We start from the raw sequence: 17,654 nt of genomic DNA, 5'->3' as shown, positions 1-17,654 counted from the left end.
CACCTGGCGAGTGAATTCCAAAATATAATGTCCACTTAGTTGAAGATAATTTAACAAGTGTTTCAAACATAATACCATCTAATTTCATGTTATTCTAATTGTTTTGCGCTAATACGCACTGTCCTCTTCTGATTACGCTAAGCGTCAACGGGTTAGAATCAAAAGATCCATAACCAATCCATAATTAACAATAATTAAGGATTAATCATTGAACAATGGTTAGTCATTTATTGACCAATAATGAAAGGTGCCACGTATGCATTAAACGCCTTATAGTAGCTATGCACAATTGCGTTATACGCTAGATAATGATACATATTACTCATTCATGATAAACGATGAATCCAAAATGAAAATCTTTTGAACTTGGTATGCGAAATTAATCACAAGTTTCAATCACGAATCGTGATTAACTGTATGATTAATTATCAACGCTCTGACTGCTGATATGGCATCGCTGATGTAGCCGTCGAATGATTAGGGGGTGGTGAGCGAGTGAGTGAGTGAGTAAGCGATTGAACGGTACATCCGTCCAACTATCGAAGGATGCCATGCGGGAAGCGAGCGCGGGCAAAGGATGCTGCGCGCGTAGTTGCGTTTTGCGCAACTATTCGTGAGATACGAATCGGTGTACCGCCAGTGCAGCGGCAAGGATTCAGGTTTCGCATTTCAGTATTGCCGTGGCAATTCGTTCGGAAACAGCTCTTTTTTTGCGAGTGAGACTGAGAGCCGGTTACGGGTTCGAGTTCGAGAGTTCGAGCCGTCGTGTGCGACAGACAGGTTTGTTTTTCTTGCGATTCCGTTTTGGTTGTCCTGTGAGTGTCGTTTCAATGCTTATGCGAAAAGCATAAGGTATGCTTATGTACATATGTTGAGAGCGATGAGTGCCGAGTGGATGGATGCTCGCTCTCCCGCTCATTGATCGCGATTTTTTGCTTTTTGGCTCTCCTTCGTCTCCTCGCGAGGGGATTCTCGCTGTGTACTTGTGTGTACTTACGATTTTCGTTACGGAGCCGTGCTTGCTTGCGCTTGCAATACATACACGTTGCGCGTACTCAATCATTCGCTCGGTAACGTTCACATCGTGTGCACACTCACTCGTCGTCTCGCGTCTTCTTCGGTCGTGTCGTCGTTCGGTGGTCGCTTCTGCTCCATCCCCGTACGCTCTGTATGTATGGTACTCGTGTATTGTGCACTTGAACACTTTCCTCCACCAGCAAGCGACTTCAGTTGCACAGCGTGAGTGATAGAGGGAGGAAGTGTACGGTACCGCTCGGTTTCAACACCTTTTCAAAAAAACGGAACAAGAAACAGGTACATACACAGTCCAGTTCAGGAGATCCTCGTGAGTCACACGAGCGCGCGGGGGTCACGAAATCCTGCTCGAGTCAGTCTGCAAGTCGCGCTTCGCGTATCCCGACCACGCTCCGTCTGCACAGCATCAGCGGTCTGTCGCGTTCATTGTCTGAAAATCAAGATAAACAATCTTGCGTGTGTGTGCAGTTGCGGTTTTGTGTTCTAACGGGTCAGTCTACTGACAGGAAGTGCGTGGGTTCGAATCTCGTTTCGGAGTTGACAAGTGTGTGCGGAAGCAGGACAGTTTATTGTTTATTGCCGAACAGGTGCGAATAAAAAGGTTATTGTGAATTTTTAGCCGAGTGCCGTTCATTAATAGAACACATTTTACGCGGTGAATAATCGTAGCAAGCGATTTTTGAGTTGTTCTTCGCACGTAGAAGCCTACTTTGTGCCCCACGAGCACTTCGACCATCGGCTTAAGCCAGCGTCTTCGGTTTTGATGAATCGTTTGCTTATCGATTAATTTCTCGCGGAGCAGATTGTGATAACACGTTCAGAAAAGCAATTAATTTCCACACCTTGAAGTGCAATCAACGCGGGATTCGTCGACGGCTCCGGCTCTATCAGTTGCGGCTTGTGATAAAAATGAAATAGAACACACTCTATTAATCAATTATACGTGCTCGGTCCAATAATCGGACGCCGGTCAGCGCTGATAAGTGGTATTCGCCAAAAAGAAGATTTCGTCAATCAAATTTATCGTCATCAGTTGTTTTTTCCCCGGTTTATTGATTAAATTGAATTAATAACTCGGGACGTCATCTCACAAAAAAAAAAACAATCAAGTCGAAATCTACCTGCGCAAGTGTATGTGATTGATAAAAAATAGAAAAACACGAACAAAAAAAATTGGACACAGGAAAACAATCGAAAAAGTTCGTAATTAATCAACACTTTGATTGATTTTGATTAAAAGCGAGTGATAACATTCACGGTCGACAATGTCCACGGCGAACCGTTCGATCGTGCCAACAGAAATTTAATTAAATTATTTTTTCGCGCTTCCACGTTCTCCTATAGAAAGGGGAAGAGGGGGGCTCCCGTCTGTGTTCGTGTGCATATCATATACTTCAAGTGCATGTGACGACAGAAGTACTCTACGGAAATACAAAAACAATGGCAGTTTGCAGTTGAACGTCACGCGAACAGAAAAAAAAAATCAACAAGAAATATAACAAAAGCAATAATAACAAAACACAGTGAATTGAAAATGCTTCCAGAATATGAATAAAGTGATCGAACAAAACCGCAGAAGAGTGATAGAGAGATTGTTTCGCTGCTAGTTGCCGTCGCTTCTTCGACCAGTCAGTCACAGCCGCAGAGCTAGTAAAGTTGCTGTTTGACCGATATCATCCTCCGTCACATGAGTGAACAAGTGTGCAATGTGTACATATAGTGCTGCTGCTGCTGCGGCTGAAACCTGATCATAGCAAGCTATTTTCGCAGTCGTCACCCTCGCTGGACCTACTTGGATGGTTGGTTAGTTGGTTGGTGAGCGCACCCTTTTATCTACAGATTCCCCTCAAAAAATATTAATCACCCTCCGGAGCAGGTCCCTTGAACAGGATCAGTCATGGGTGTAGCCAGACGGAAATGAAACTAGTTTGTTAAGAAGATTCATAGTTTGCTTGAATTTAAAGAAGATTATCTCCAACGTTCAAATTTATTTAAAAATGCATCATGACAAAATTTCTTGGAGATCAACTAAAAATCAGGCTTTTTCAAAGATTCGAAGATTGCTGAATGTTTTCATAGTGAAATCTCTATGAGTCGATATTCCATGACCCGATATCGACTCTTGGGAATAAAAACTACACACTTAAACGGATTGGCCGAGAACCCAACAGCTGATATCTCGGTAATAATTTGACGATTCTCGGTAAAACTTTTACCGAAATCTCGGCAAACGTCTACCGAATCTCGGTAACGTTCGCCGAGATCTCGGCAACAAATTTGGATTTCCGAATTTGAAGTACCGAGATTCGGCATTAAAAATTACCGAATTTTCAGCTGTTGGGATCTCGGCGAAAAGTTTTACTGAGTTCGGTGGAATAATTTAAGTGTTTATTTAAATGTTAATTTCAGGTACCTGAAACAAAATTTCATGGTTACTATGATGGTCCCCTTAAACAGCTTTCCAAAGTATTTCTTTTCCTTGACTCGATATTTGATGGCTCTATTTGACCGATATATGAGTGTACTATTAAATTCACAAGAATTCTTATAAAAATCTTGCCAGCAGTACTCTTTTATTTTTTAAAATAAAGCCGTTCAGGATGAATTGAATTGTCATGGAATCTCTTAAAAAATGAACTATTTAAATAAAGATCTGATTTTAAGATTCAAACAGTGGAAATATCGACAAAAAAAAAAACAAAAATGTATACCCTGGCCGCATGAAGTATGGAATCGCTTCACCGAGTATTGCAACTCCTGTTTTGATTATTGCAACACCTCCGAAAAGTATAGCATTACTATAACAGTAACATGCGCTAACCGATGATTCTAAACTTTTTGGGGTGATGTAATATTGACAAGGGTCTTCGTAATACTCGATGACGCGATTCTATACTTTATGCGGTTAGTGTATACTAAAATAAAAACGATTAGAGATTGCCTTTTTAGGATAGTTTGTATTTTCAAGTCCTGGTAGCAGGGTCAACTTCGGGTGAACTTTGAAATTTTACTCAAACCCGTAAGATTATGATATTTAGGACTGCGGCAAACGTCTTTAAAATATAGAAAAGTAACCCCGGCATTATATTTCAAAGCGAATAAACTAAAAAAAAGCTAATTTTAATCCTAGATTACCGAAATTAAATCTCATTTTTGTCAATTAAATATAATAAATTCTTCAAGCAAATTCACCAACAGTTGTCAACTTTTAAAATAAAAAAATGAAAATGTAGGCTAAATTGAACAAAACAAGATTTTTTGTTACACCCTTCCTTTGGATTACCTTCCAGGGTATCGCGACCCAAAGTTTTGGAAATTATATCCTAAGTGTTTCCTCTTAAGATTTGTTCAAAGCTATGTTGAACATTTTTCCAAGAATCCCCTAAAAAGTTGCTCCGGTTATTTTTTCCTGAATTTTATTCAAGCGATGTTTCGAATTTCTTCAGAGATTCCTGCTCATATATTCACCGGAATTTCTCTAAGAATACCTACGAAAATACTTCAACGACTTTCATTTCTCTGAAACCACTACAACAGCTTTCTGTTAAGTGAAATGTTTCTAAAAATTGCGGACAAAAATGATTCAATCACTCTTTTCAAAATCAGTCAAGAATTTCCTTACTCAAAATATAAGGCTATAATTTCATGAATCATTTCAGATTCTAAAAGATTCATCTAAAATTCCATGCAATTCTTCGCATGAAATTTCGAATGACATTTTCTTTTGAATTCGCCCAAAAATGACAAGTGAAATTTATCAAAAAAAATGTTTTAAAAACCACTCCCTTCAACATTTTTTTCTTTAATTTGTGGGGGAATCTTCCTTTTTTTTCCTGACGTTAAGGTAACGGTAAAGTTTTAATATGTTTTTTTTTTTTCAAATTGGTCTCTGTTATTCTTCCAGAATTTTGCTTTGAATAACTCCATGAATTTTCCCAAAAAACCCTTTCTTGAAACCTTCCTCCAAAAAAATGTGTTTAGCTCATCAAAAAAATCCTCCTGAGACAACTTCAAGAAATATCCTCCAAACATTGAAGGCCTTTTCTTCAAAAGTTCTACTTATTTTGCTGAATTCTTTGAGAGTAACTTAATCAAAACACTTTTTCGTGCAAGGATTCCTGAAAGATTTTTCATAAACCATAAAAAAATGACTTTTTCTGATAGGTTTTTCATAGGTGCAGTATTCCATATGACCGACCACTTCTATTAAGATATTCCTGAAATATCCGAGCTAAATCTTTTGTAATTTCTTTCACACATTATGTTTCAGTTAGATTTTTTTTTTGAAAAAAATGAAGAATTCAGTGCAAACACAAAATATACGTAGAATGGAATATACTGCATAAAATGGCGCTGAAGCCCTGTCCCAATTTTGGTACCAAGGTTGGGCCAAAAACACATGTTCATTAATTTTTTATTATTCATTTAAGTCCAAAAAATATCATTCAACTGTTTTTCAGCCTTTGTCACACCCCTTGGTTTAAATTCAAATTTTGAGTGTATTTTGTTTTACGTGTCCTATCCGATAGGTCAGATAGGAACAACCCCAGTGTTAAAATTCAAACCCCTGTGGCGTCTTTGTCGACTAAATAAACTTCATACATTCATGATTAAACGTTTCAACTTTCATATTTGGACGCATTTTTAAAATTAAAAATTAAATATGATGAAGCCGTTATTTAAGCAGGGACAATTTCAAACATTCTCCTTCGTGTTATTACATAAACACAAGATTTCATTAAAAAATTTAGGACCCTGATAGAATTATATTTTTTACAGATATTTATACACTGATCGAAATCTTACTCAAAAATCTATCATATAGAAATAATATGAAATGAAAATTCATACTTGGGGTCGGGTAATTGGAGAACTACACTGAAAACAATCTATTCGATTTTTCACCGACTTTAGACATCCCATACTTGTATGTCCCAAGTTGCCCCAGGCTAAAATGTATTTCCAAGGGTATTTCAAGTTGTAAATTGAAGGATCGTGAAGAATTTGGCTGCACATATTTTCACTTTATTGATAAGGGACTTTTCATTTTTTTATATATATATATATATATTTTTAACATTTTTCCTATAATAACAGATAAAAACTATTTAAGGGCATAATTGAACACCATAAAATGATTCATATCATCATTACTATGTATGTTTTAATAGTTCTTATGGTTTTCTCAACGTTATTCACATAACTGGCCTATATGCATCAGTATTATTATTCTATTCTAAATTCTTGCACAGTCAATACTGAAAAGCATCCTGGAAATATAGGAATTTCTTCCTATTCCTGTCATTCTTGTGACATATATTAAAATGGCCCGGCCCACTGTGCAGACTTCAGTTTGAAGAAAATTGAAAAAAAAATACGGCGATCAGTTTATCCACGTGTGAATAAAATGATAAACGCAAATATTTCAATTTTTAATGGAAGAAACGGGAACAACCGTACCAACCGTTTTATTTCAGGGAGATAAAATCGTTGGGAGTGGCTTTTCTAAAAATGTTAATGCACACTCCATGAGTTAAGCCTTGGCTTAAGCGCCCTTTCTCACTCTCTGGAAAGAGATGAAGACCTACCCATTTGCAATAAATTTAGTAGAATAATAGAAAATCAATCGACTTCTGGTCTTCATTTGAAAAAAAAACCCTTATTGAAAGAGCATATCGGAACGAACTCACCAAATTCATCAAATCAATTTTGCTATCCAACTATTACAATGGTAATTACAAGGTATTTTTCAAGTATTTTGTCTTGATTTTTTTCCAGGATTAATACCATTTTTTAACACTCAAAACCGGGTTTAATTTATAGTTAACAGTTCAGAAATCTATGTTACTTTTTTCAGAATTCCACAAGATTTTCAGACAGGAATTTCGTTTATTATACATGAGGTACTGATCCAGAGAATGACATTTTATTGAATCCATGCTTCAGAAATATTCTGGAATTATTATAGAGCAAACTCAAGTCAACATTTTCTGTGGATTCTTGGGAAAACTCGCACTGAAAGTCGAATCTAGTACACGACACTGAAGACGGCCTTACAGTTGAGGTCAAAATACGCGTATCTGTCAAAGGATATAAACTCTAGTGGAATAAAATGGTATAGTATTAAATTCAGTTTTTCATTTACTTACTTAATTTTGATAGAATTTTTAGAATCACAAGAAAAACTTCAGAGGAAATTACTGTTAAATTTTCAAAGAAGTTTCAAAAGCTACCCATGGAAAATGTCTCGATTGAACTTTTGAAAGAATTTTAATGATCTCTGAGACGTTTTTTGATTACTGGAGTAAATGCTGGTGTTAATTCTTACAAAATAGAAGGCGAACTCCAAATTAAACTCTTGCTTGTTACTCTGGACTCACGTTTGGATAAGTATTTGGATGCAAACCTGTCTGTATAAATAAAAATGAAATGGTGCTAGTATGTCACAAAATGGCTTGAGAACGAGTTTTGATTCATTTTACTTTCGATTGGTGGGTGAAGAATACGCTTCCGCAACTTGAATAATTTTAAATAAATAGAAATGTGTGGTCTTTTCATGATTCTTATTCCGGACGCTTCCTCACTTTTGTCTCATATTCCGGACACTTTGATTCAAATTCCGGTCAGCTCACGGATATCATTATTAGAAAAGTCGAATTATCAGATGAAGTCGTCAACCCACTACAGAGGCGTGTAAGGCAGTTGGACATTATAAGTTTGCATAGATTTTTATGGAAAAAGTTTATTGAAACGAGCCTTGAAAGTGAGAACTTTTGAACGGAAAGTAGTGTGTCCAGAATTTGAAGCTGTCCGTAATATGATTCAAAACGGTAATTAATAGATGTTGCAAGATATCCTTGAAGAAACATTCTGATAAATGACTGGCAGTAACTGTGCAATTATTCATAAATTTTAATTCCTAATGGAATTCATGTGGGAAAACTTTGAAGCATTCGTGGAGAGCTTCTTTGAGGAGAAATTAGTGCTATTTTTGAAATGATGTTTAGTCCATTTTTTCTGATAGTATTGGACATCAAACAAAGCACACAAAATGTGTTTTACGCATTTTTCACACAATTAGTAATATTCAATGAATATTTCTCTACGTCTCGATTATTTTTTGGCGGTTTAGAAGTTAATTTTGATTCTCTGCTTTGGGTAAAACTGTTAAGACGAAAACGTTATTTACTATAAATACAATCATAAAGAAGTGAAAAGTTTTTGTCATTCGTTTCATTTGATAATTGTGTGCAAACATATAGTCTTGTTTTCCGTAATAGATCGTATTTATCCGTATATGCTCTTTTTCTAAAAATCCCTCCCGCTTTCTTCTCTGACATTTGGTAAGTAAATTTCGAAGCATCCATTGAAATCTTTAGTTATCTTACTCGATTTTACTTGATTTCTTGCAATTCACAACTCAAGAGTTAAAATAAATGAAGATAGTGATAAACTGGACCTTTCCTTCCCGAATGGAAATTCTGACTCCGCCCATGGAACTACCCCGGCTTCCCCTAAATCAATATCGTCGTATTTCGGTGACGACGACGACGTCGTCGAAGGTTTCCCGATTAATCGATCCGGACCACACAGTCAGCTGTTCCCCGAGCTTCAGTTCCTCAAATCTCATAAATCTCTCGTCTCCCTTCCCACCCCTGCCTGGATTCTGAACCTAATCCCGCACTCTTGGATCGTTTTTCCCAAACCGAGAGCTGGAGGGAAAGGAAAACACCGTGTTGATGACGGTCGCGAATGATGACGATGATGATAATACCGACGATTCACTCGCAGCCTTCTGAGATCTCTTCCACACTACTATACGGCCCATAAGAGCTTAATTGTCCTATATTATTTTTTCGAACGAACACCTTTTTTCATCACAACATTCATGTTTCAATGTTTGCTTCACTAAGTATATAAAAACTACTATACTTTATTTGAAAATTTTGTGGAAAATATTACGTAACTGCAGTCTTATAATTTAAAAATAAAGACGTAACAGTATCTATATGAACTTTCTACCCAAACAGCAACTTTAAAACGTAAATGGTGTTACATATGGGACAGTTATGCCTTCATGAGAAGCATAGTATACTGTAGTTTATTGATTTTCCCCCTTTTTCGCATCGCAGCATTCAGTCAGTCTTCGACTGCTGCAACTGCGGAAAATCGTGCAAATTAATCACCCCTCGTATCGCTCGTTGCTAAAAACGATGCATAAATTCTTCCGGGGGACCTTTCGTGGCCAATCGATTACACACGCGGTTCGATTTGTATACGCCGACGACCATTTCGAGCGCCGGGAGTTTTGATCCTAAAAATAACGCCCCGATATGAGAAAAAAAAACGCATAACTCATAGGATTCGATTATTAATCCTGGCGAGCGATTTTTTTTTTGCCTTGCGCTCAGTGATAATTCAAACATTTTTTATCGTTTTTTTTGTCCGATCGGCGGACGAAACGAAAATGCGGGGGATAGGCGAATGATTAAAACAAGGAAACCCCTTTCGTTTGGAAAGACGAAAATTAGGGTTGAGAAAATGAGGGGGAAATTTGATGGAAAGCTGTTTGTACAGTAAGAAATGATAATTGCAATACGTCGTTAAGACCAAATTTATTTATTTTTCGAAGAAAAAACTATTCACAGTTTATGAATTATCATCGTGCCATAAAATCACATTAATCAACTTTTATCAAACATGGGTTGGAGATGCACCAAGCAAATCATGTTGATACCTATATTATTTTGGAAATGCATCAGGCCTTCCTTAGCCAAGTGGTTAAAGTCCGCGGCTGCAAAGCAAAGCCATGTTGAAGGTGTGTGGGTTCGATTCCCGGTCCAGGTCAAACCCATTACGGGCCTTGTGCGCATTTAAAGTCGTGATTCTAAAAGTCTTATCAAGCATCAGTTGTTAGCATTTTTTCACTTAAGACCGCTTGGCAGCACTGCCCATAACTGCAAAACAGTCACATTCGACATTTTTGACAAAATGGAGTTAATACCATGGAGAGTCATCAAATGATAAATACTTTCGATCAACTTACTGAAATCTGTGAGATTGTTCTAGAAAATTCGAAAAAAATACCAAGTTGTTTTGTCACATTGGTAATTATAACCGCATAACAGTCACATTGAGATTATAAATGAGCCTCGTAATGTGATAGCAATGAAATTTCTATCAAAATTATTTTCTGACAATTCACCTAGTATGCGATATGATTTGTACAAAATATCAGCCTCAAATAAGCACATTTGAGTTCCTGGTATTTTTTAGAAGTTTTAGTTTCTTCCCATACTGCCATAAAATGCAAACTTGGTATTCCATTTACTCAATGCCTACTTTTGTCGAATGTTACAAATATGCAGTTATGGGCAGAGCAATGCAATCATGCGTCCTGAGATGGAAACATGCTGATAAACTTGCATCTTGTCATCTTTATTCACAAAAGAGAGGATCGATGAAGAGAAATCGATCTTGTTACTTACGCCCTTATTCTAACTCACGCTTGTTATCTGGTTACCTGTTTCTGAACCAGAGTTCATTAATACTCAGTTAGTTGGAATAAGTTACTTTTTACTCAATCCGAATAATTATTCGTGAGTTCTGTGTTTACTCATTATATTATTTTAACATTCTATAGTAACTCAATACACTTCCATACATCTGTTCTTCTGACATGTGTATATTCGTTTTAATAAAAATAACACACATTTTATTTTACCTACATACTATCACATTTATTCCTTACAAAAGATAGTGTAAAATTTATCCAAATCATTCGCTGGGCGTCAATCTTTTGTGTCCTAATGATTTGGAAGGTTCGATTTCGCAACTGACTTACTATTTAAGTTATTTCAATGAAACCAGATTATACAAAACGCAATCTATAAATTTCCACAGTCAGATTGAAGGTAAAAATCAATTGTCTTCTTCTCAAATAATCATTTCGATCATAGATTTGCAATCAGCCCTTGATTTTACTAGAAATGTCTGTCAGCTTACCATGGTATTCCCTGAAACAGTACATAACACAAGTGCTTTGATTGGTTTTTCCAGATTCAGTTATATGTGGCCTCTTGAGAAGATTTTACAGATGTGAAATTTTAAATACTAGAGCCAAGTTTAAAGATATATATAACAAGACTAATTGAAAAATTGCACTGCGTTTTCAAAAAGCATTTCAAGATTTGGGAGTGACTTCTTAATATTATGACTGATATAAATAAATTTTGCGATAAATTTTATAACATCATTCTTTTCTAAAAAACATTTATAACATTCTTCTTTTCAGTTGAGAATTCAATAATTCTCATAACTGAATCACGGTACAGTGTCCGTTCGATATTGGCTACACTTTCAAAAATTTCTTGTTGCATTTTCTTAACACATTTTTTTGTCAACTGAATTACAAAGTCATCCTGCAACCTCAGTTTTGATAAAGTGGTAACAAAATTTGATAATAATTGTCAAAATTTTGTAAACTGTTCGTTTACGGCAGTTTGAATTCAAAAACTTTTTTTTTAGTTTCTGAAATTTTGTCACACATTTTGGTTTAAACTCAAATGTTGGGTGTTTTTGTTTTCCGTGTCCCTTCCGAAATGTCAGATAGGATCAATCCTTGTGTTAAAAAGAAGAACTCCTGTGGCGTTTTTGTCGACTATGTGAACGTCAAAAATAATCAACTACGCTAACTATGTGAACGTCAAAAATAATCAAGAGTGTCAAAGTTCCAATTAAGAGCCATTTTTTAAATAAAAGTTTAAAGTTATTTGAGCAGAAAATTTATCAAAGTAGTATCAAGAAATTGTTCAAACGATAATCAAAGCCAAATTCAAAAACTTAAAACACCTTAGTAATCAAAATGATTAAAACTATTATTATTTATAGGGATTTCACCTGATGTCTTACTCTTATCAGGTAATTCAAGAATTTCAATATTTATTTATAACGAAATTGAGCATGGTTTAAGTTCACCGTGAAAATTTATTTCTAATCGCTAATATGAGAACACAGTTACACAGTGTTTGTGGAATTTGGCTTTCACTACTGTCATTCTGAACACATCTGTATAATAGCGATTTCAAAAATAGTTGCATCAATTACAATACATTGTTGTGTCAACCTGTCGTAAGCCAGCGATATTTGCCATAGTAGATTAATTGACAATTTTAATATGATCCGGTTTCTTCACCACTGCCTTAAATCTAGTTTAACTATCCCGACCAACCAGTCTTCATAATTCTTTATAGTAAAAAATTAGCACGTTCGATTGAAGGGATAGAGCTCTTGACTTTTTACTTTAGATAGGGTGCCGGATCCGATTCTTGGCACTTTAGATTCACTTCGGCAGTGGGATTTTGAGTGAGCTCAATTTTGGCCACAATATGCGTCGTACTTAAATGCTTCTTATTGCAAAATTTCAGGCAGTTCGGCCGAGAAAAACCCCCCATGCCAAAGTGAATCATGGAAGTGCCCAAGTAGCTCTGTACCCTAAGCACTGCTGTATTAGAGTTATGGTTTGAAACGACTTCAGGGCAAAATGTCAAAAGGACAAAACGTCGTCGAATAATGTATTCTTACGGCAGATAACCGTTTCTCCAAGAAATTTTCGTTCCCTTTCAGTTCTCTCTTTTTGACGTTTTGTTCTTTCGATGTTTTGGAATTCGACGTTTTGTCACTACTGAGTTTAATTCAACTTTTGCTAACAGATTCGAATTCGAGTCGATGGAAGATACAAGATTTGCACTCCGAGTATGAAGTTTGAAATCTGTGTCGGAAAATTTATTTTGACTTTTTTTATTTTCAAACCAGCAAAATTGAATTTACATACTATTCCTTTGATATTGTCAAGATGGAGTAGTAGTGCAAATCCATGTGTAGAAATGGGATTATTTTGATAGTTTTTCAGAAGAAAATCTGAATATTCCTGTCCTTAAAAATTCATTTCATAGTCATAGAGCAATTACTAGATACGATCTGGAAAGTGCGAACTGGATATCAATAAGCAGACAGGCTACTGTCAAGCTAGAAGTTTCATTTGAATGATCCGATAATTTAAATGATTTAAATTACACTAAAGCAAAAATACATAACATTTTCAGAAGGAATAATTACGATATGACTCCACAAAGACAATTGTTGAAACTTGTATGTTTGGCTTGTGATTTTGGTGGAAAATGTTGTTACTAACTTTCATAACTCATTCTATGAATTTCTCAAACCAACGCCATGAAAGTCTCGTCACTTTATAAGGTGATGATTGACGTCTTTTGCCATTAATTTCGAGCAAGTACTAAAATAGACATGTTATGTTAACATGTTGCTAAACTTGTACCCATTATCGATACCGGAGCAATTGTTCTAGTGATTAGAATGAATATTATTACGAAACATGCTTCTTAAATAATTCATAGATCTGTCTCATGAAACTTGTGATTTCATTTTCAAAATGATTAAGTGTTCAATGAATCCATAATTTTATTGGTTCATAAATCATGATTAATAGAAAACCTAAGTATTTTTGCCTCAGTGTAGGAGTGTGCTATCATTACTAAGTCACGCTAAAAACACATTTTATGTGACACGAAAACTGCCAACTTGTGAAGAAATTATACTTGAACTTATTTATGCAGAAGTATTTCAAAAGTTTTGTAAATATAAACTCTCTGATTCAACCAATTTATTGGACTTATTGCTTGCATCAAACTGCAGAAGCTACGTGTGAATTATGTCAAGTGTGCGCCTAGAAAATAGTTTCCAGTGAGACAAACAAACGAACAACGGCTTGCACTTGTGGAAAATATCATGTTCAAATATATTTATCTATAGAATGACCAAAATGTTCGAGTCCACACCCCTAAGGATACGATATCCCAACACGATTGCAGATTGTAAAATGGTTTATCTTGATTTGATTCATCATCTTCTATCTTATCTTATAAAGAAAAAAGAAATGGTGTTTGTATGTCACGGATCGGATTTCAAAAATTCTTTCGTAGTTTATGTTCCTGAAGTGCTCCGTCGTGTTTGTGTGTGTAAACAACACAGGATATTTGCCGGGCAAGTAGGAAAAACGATGGTGTACGGAACTATTGTTTCTTATGAGACGTTTCATGGCGTTTCTCAACAGCAAGACGAAGTTTGACTGGAACACTAGTTTCTCATATAATCCAAGGTCAATTTTCAGTTCTGAGATGAGTTTGATAATGGTTATATAGATAAATGAAAACTCATAACAAAAGCTCAGATAAACAGATGTAACACTCGAAGTATTTTCATCGTACAGCCAAATAGCGTTCAATTCTAAATTTTGGTAGTCTCCTAACGGTTCATTCGCACCCTTTTACTCGAGTTTGACGTTTGCGTACTACCGCCACCTAGTTCTTGATTGGCCAAATACAGCATTAGCCGTAAATGTTCGTGTGACTATGTTTTGAATTGATTATTGTTCTTGCTGATACATCTTTTTGTCTGTTATTATATGAAAATATCGGACTATTAACACAAAAATGGTTCCGATTTGAATTTGAAATGATTTGAATGTGTACTCCCAATGATGACGAGAACAAATCTGTCGAAAATAGTACAAATTTTGTCATCTTCAAACATTGGATTCCGATTGAATTAATATTTTAAAGTACCATTCATGCTATAAATATTTCTAACTCACTTGAATAACTCAATTTCCCGGAAGCCAATTACAGTCCTTCTTACCTTTGATGTATACATTCCAATTCTCCGAATGTCATCGCCCACTCCTAATTGCTACCCTCCGGAGTTGACAGTTTTGACAGCATAACAACTATCAATGACTGCAAGTCGGTGACATCCGTCAACGGTCCCGTTCCGAACGGCTGCCGTCTTTTATTTTTGTTGACTGGCCACGTCCATTTCCCAGCAATTAAACACTCAACTTTGGCTACTTCGCGTTATGGGCCCATACACGTTTCCCAAGAAAACCGATAAAACAAACGTCTTGTGAATCGATTACGGATTTTGCATAATTCATCGTCTTCGTGGGAAAATGTAGCGACTTCGCCTTCCAGGTTGGAGTCTTTGATGAAGCCTTCCCCGCCCAAAAAGGACGCACCCTCTTCTTCGGCTGGACAGTCCAGATGCGCGGCCATTGCGATTAAATTCAATTGATTGAATTAATTACTAATGGAATTATTGACTTGGCCTGCCTCCTGGCAAAGAGGCACACCGTCAGTCAAACAGACAACTGCATGTGCAGTCAGTAAGTAACGATTGTTGTTGGTTCTTGGCCATAGTTCAATATTCGCGAGCGCGACCAGTCGGACAGTACTGTACACTGTATAGTCGGTTCTGTATTGTCCTCTCCTTCAGCGGGCAGCGCGGGGAAACGGTAATTGAGTTTAATTGAATTAATCGAAGGAAGAGAAATTGTGCAACCATTCTATACTTGGCTTTGAACGATAAAGCTGCAGTATTGGGCACCATTCCAAAGTAATCACTTGCTTATTCGCTTTTTTGTGGACTTATAGGGTCATTCTACGGCATACTTGCTCTATGATAGCACTATATTAGCACGCAGGGCGCACTGAAGTGCTTTTTGGTTACTTTGATTTAGTGCTATGTTTACTGATGGATCAATTTGTTGTTGACACAGCTTCTGGTTGACTGGCAGCACTGCTTTACACGGAAAATAAATTCGAAAGAAAATTATAACTTTCAATTCTTGATTTATTCTTTCACAAATCGCCCACTACTCTTCGGGAGCACAATGAGGGCGATCGAATCCGGTCGCGGCCTCGGCATACTCATTATTGCAAAGGCGGCTGGCGGAAACTCGGGAAGGAGCTTTAATTCAATTGAAGATTACGTAACTGTCGGTTAAACGGAGTCTTGGAACCATATTCGAGAAAAGAAATTGCAGTGATTTTAATTCGATTAGAAAGCCATTTAGCGCGGCTGTCCACCCAGATGGATGACTCAGCCCGAACCGAGCACGTTGACAGCCTTGAATGATGATGGTTCAAGAAAATTTGGTCCTGTCTGGAACTAATTAATTCCATTACCCCTTCCATCTGCAGTGCCCGATCACGTAGAATCACCGCCGAAAAATCGTATCCCAATTGTTCCATCAAAACAGTCCACCAATTTTCCCCTTTCCCTGACGACCCTGACAATTGTCCAGCCTTAGGACGGCTCCGTAAGGCTGTATGAGTAATTAGAGCACTCATCGGTCCTGGTGGTCGGCAATTAACGCCGAAGATGCACCCATACAGGCGAACCACGTGGCCGCGGCATGCTGCAATGCGAGAGCGAATCCGCCAGCGAAGGAGCTCGCGAGAGCCCAATTTGCCGAGCGCGCGCCCCTCAAGGTATGCCAGCCGCAAAGCAGCCCCCTTCTCATCGCTTGATGGTGGCGGCGGCATCATCGGTTATTACTCTCAGGGATCGGGATGACGACGACGATTCGTCGGTCGGTCGTCGGTATTATCAAAACTGACTGCGGTGAGTGCACCTTTGTGTTGTTCTAGTGCTGTGGTGAGAGGTGGCAAAGTAGGGAGGATTGGAGACGAAGGGAATAGTTTGCCTTGTTTCCTTTCCATTTTCCTCGGAAAATTCATCATCTTACGAGACGCACACTAGTGCACTTACACACAATTATGTGCGCTTGGTTAAATGATGGGTAGGATGAGGTGCAAAGTCATTCTTTTGGATGGTTCCGGACAGAGGCGTGCGAAGTTGGCCGGTTTCATAGAAATCTAGAATTTCTTAAAAGTCTACGAAGATTTTGTAGATTCCATGTTTAACACAAGTTACATGTAAGGTTCTGTAATAGGTTTGTAATTCCATTAAGCCAATAAATTGTCTACATTCTCTCCTATCTTGCTATCTTTCGATTATAACAGTGAAATACTGAAGCATTTGGAAGTTTTTCACTATATATCAGAAGACATTGCCCTTCGCTAGCGTCCATGCAAAAGACGCAACAGAAGGGATTTATTTGGCTCAGTTATTGATAAAAAAAGAGCCTCTCAATGTTATATACGTCCCTTTGAAAAGTTACGCGAGATTTTTGATCGTTTTGTTGGAACGAAAAAGGAATAGCAGCTGCATCGATGGTGGAGAGATGCTCGTTATTGAACATCTCTAATGTGAGTATGAGTTCAATAAATTCCTAAAGCCTTTTCTCCATTTATTTCAAACAATAGAGTTTACGTCAGAAATACACGTTTAAACAATTTTCTAACGTTTTGTACTGGTTTAGGTCAAATTATTTTTTTTTTAAGCTTATGTCACACCCCTGGATTTTACCTCAGATTTTGGGTAAATTATATTTTCCGTGTACCTTCCAAAATGTCAGATAGGAACAATCTCAACGTCTAAAAGCACAATCCCAGTAGGTTTTCGTCGACGAAATGAACGTCAAAGATGATCAAACGTGTCAATGTTGAAAATGAAATGGTTTCATTCAACAATACAACATTGAATAAAACCAAGATTTCAAAACAAATTTTAGAACCCTATTCCAGTCAGCTCTTCACTTCACAACACTAATATTGGCTATAAAATTAATCGAAAATTCAATGCAAGAATAAAAAGCCTTACGGTTTCTTTATTAAGATTGAGAGTTTGGATCATGTAAT

The 17,654-nt window shown here is 36.9% G+C and overlaps 1 protein-coding gene across 13 annotated transcripts in view; it reads left to right on the top strand.

Moving 5' to 3' along the window:
- Positions 1-687: 687 nt before the first annotated feature.
- Positions 688-17,654, top strand: part of LOC5573206 (protein abrupt) — a 216,402-nt gene continuing 199,435 nt past the window's right edge. For 5 of the 13 annotated variants that reach the window (XM_021847608.1, XM_021847605.1, XM_021847606.1 and 2 more), the window contains exon 1: positions 1,321-1,622. The gene's annotated coding sequence lies outside the window, so the exon portion shown is untranslated. The other 8 variants (XM_021847604.1, XM_021847603.1, XM_021847602.1 and 5 more) reach the window with 7 other exon arrangements.

The sequence above is a fragment of the Aedes aegypti genome, chromosome 2 (genome assembly GCF_002204515.2).
Source record: "Aedes aegypti strain LVP_AGWG chromosome 2, AaegL5.0 Primary Assembly, whole genome shotgun sequence".
Taxonomy (NCBI): Eukaryota; Metazoa; Arthropoda; class Insecta; order Diptera; family Culicidae; genus Aedes; species Aedes aegypti.
Note: the sequence above shows the minus strand (reverse complement) of the source record. Positions and strands in the feature narration are given on the sequence as shown.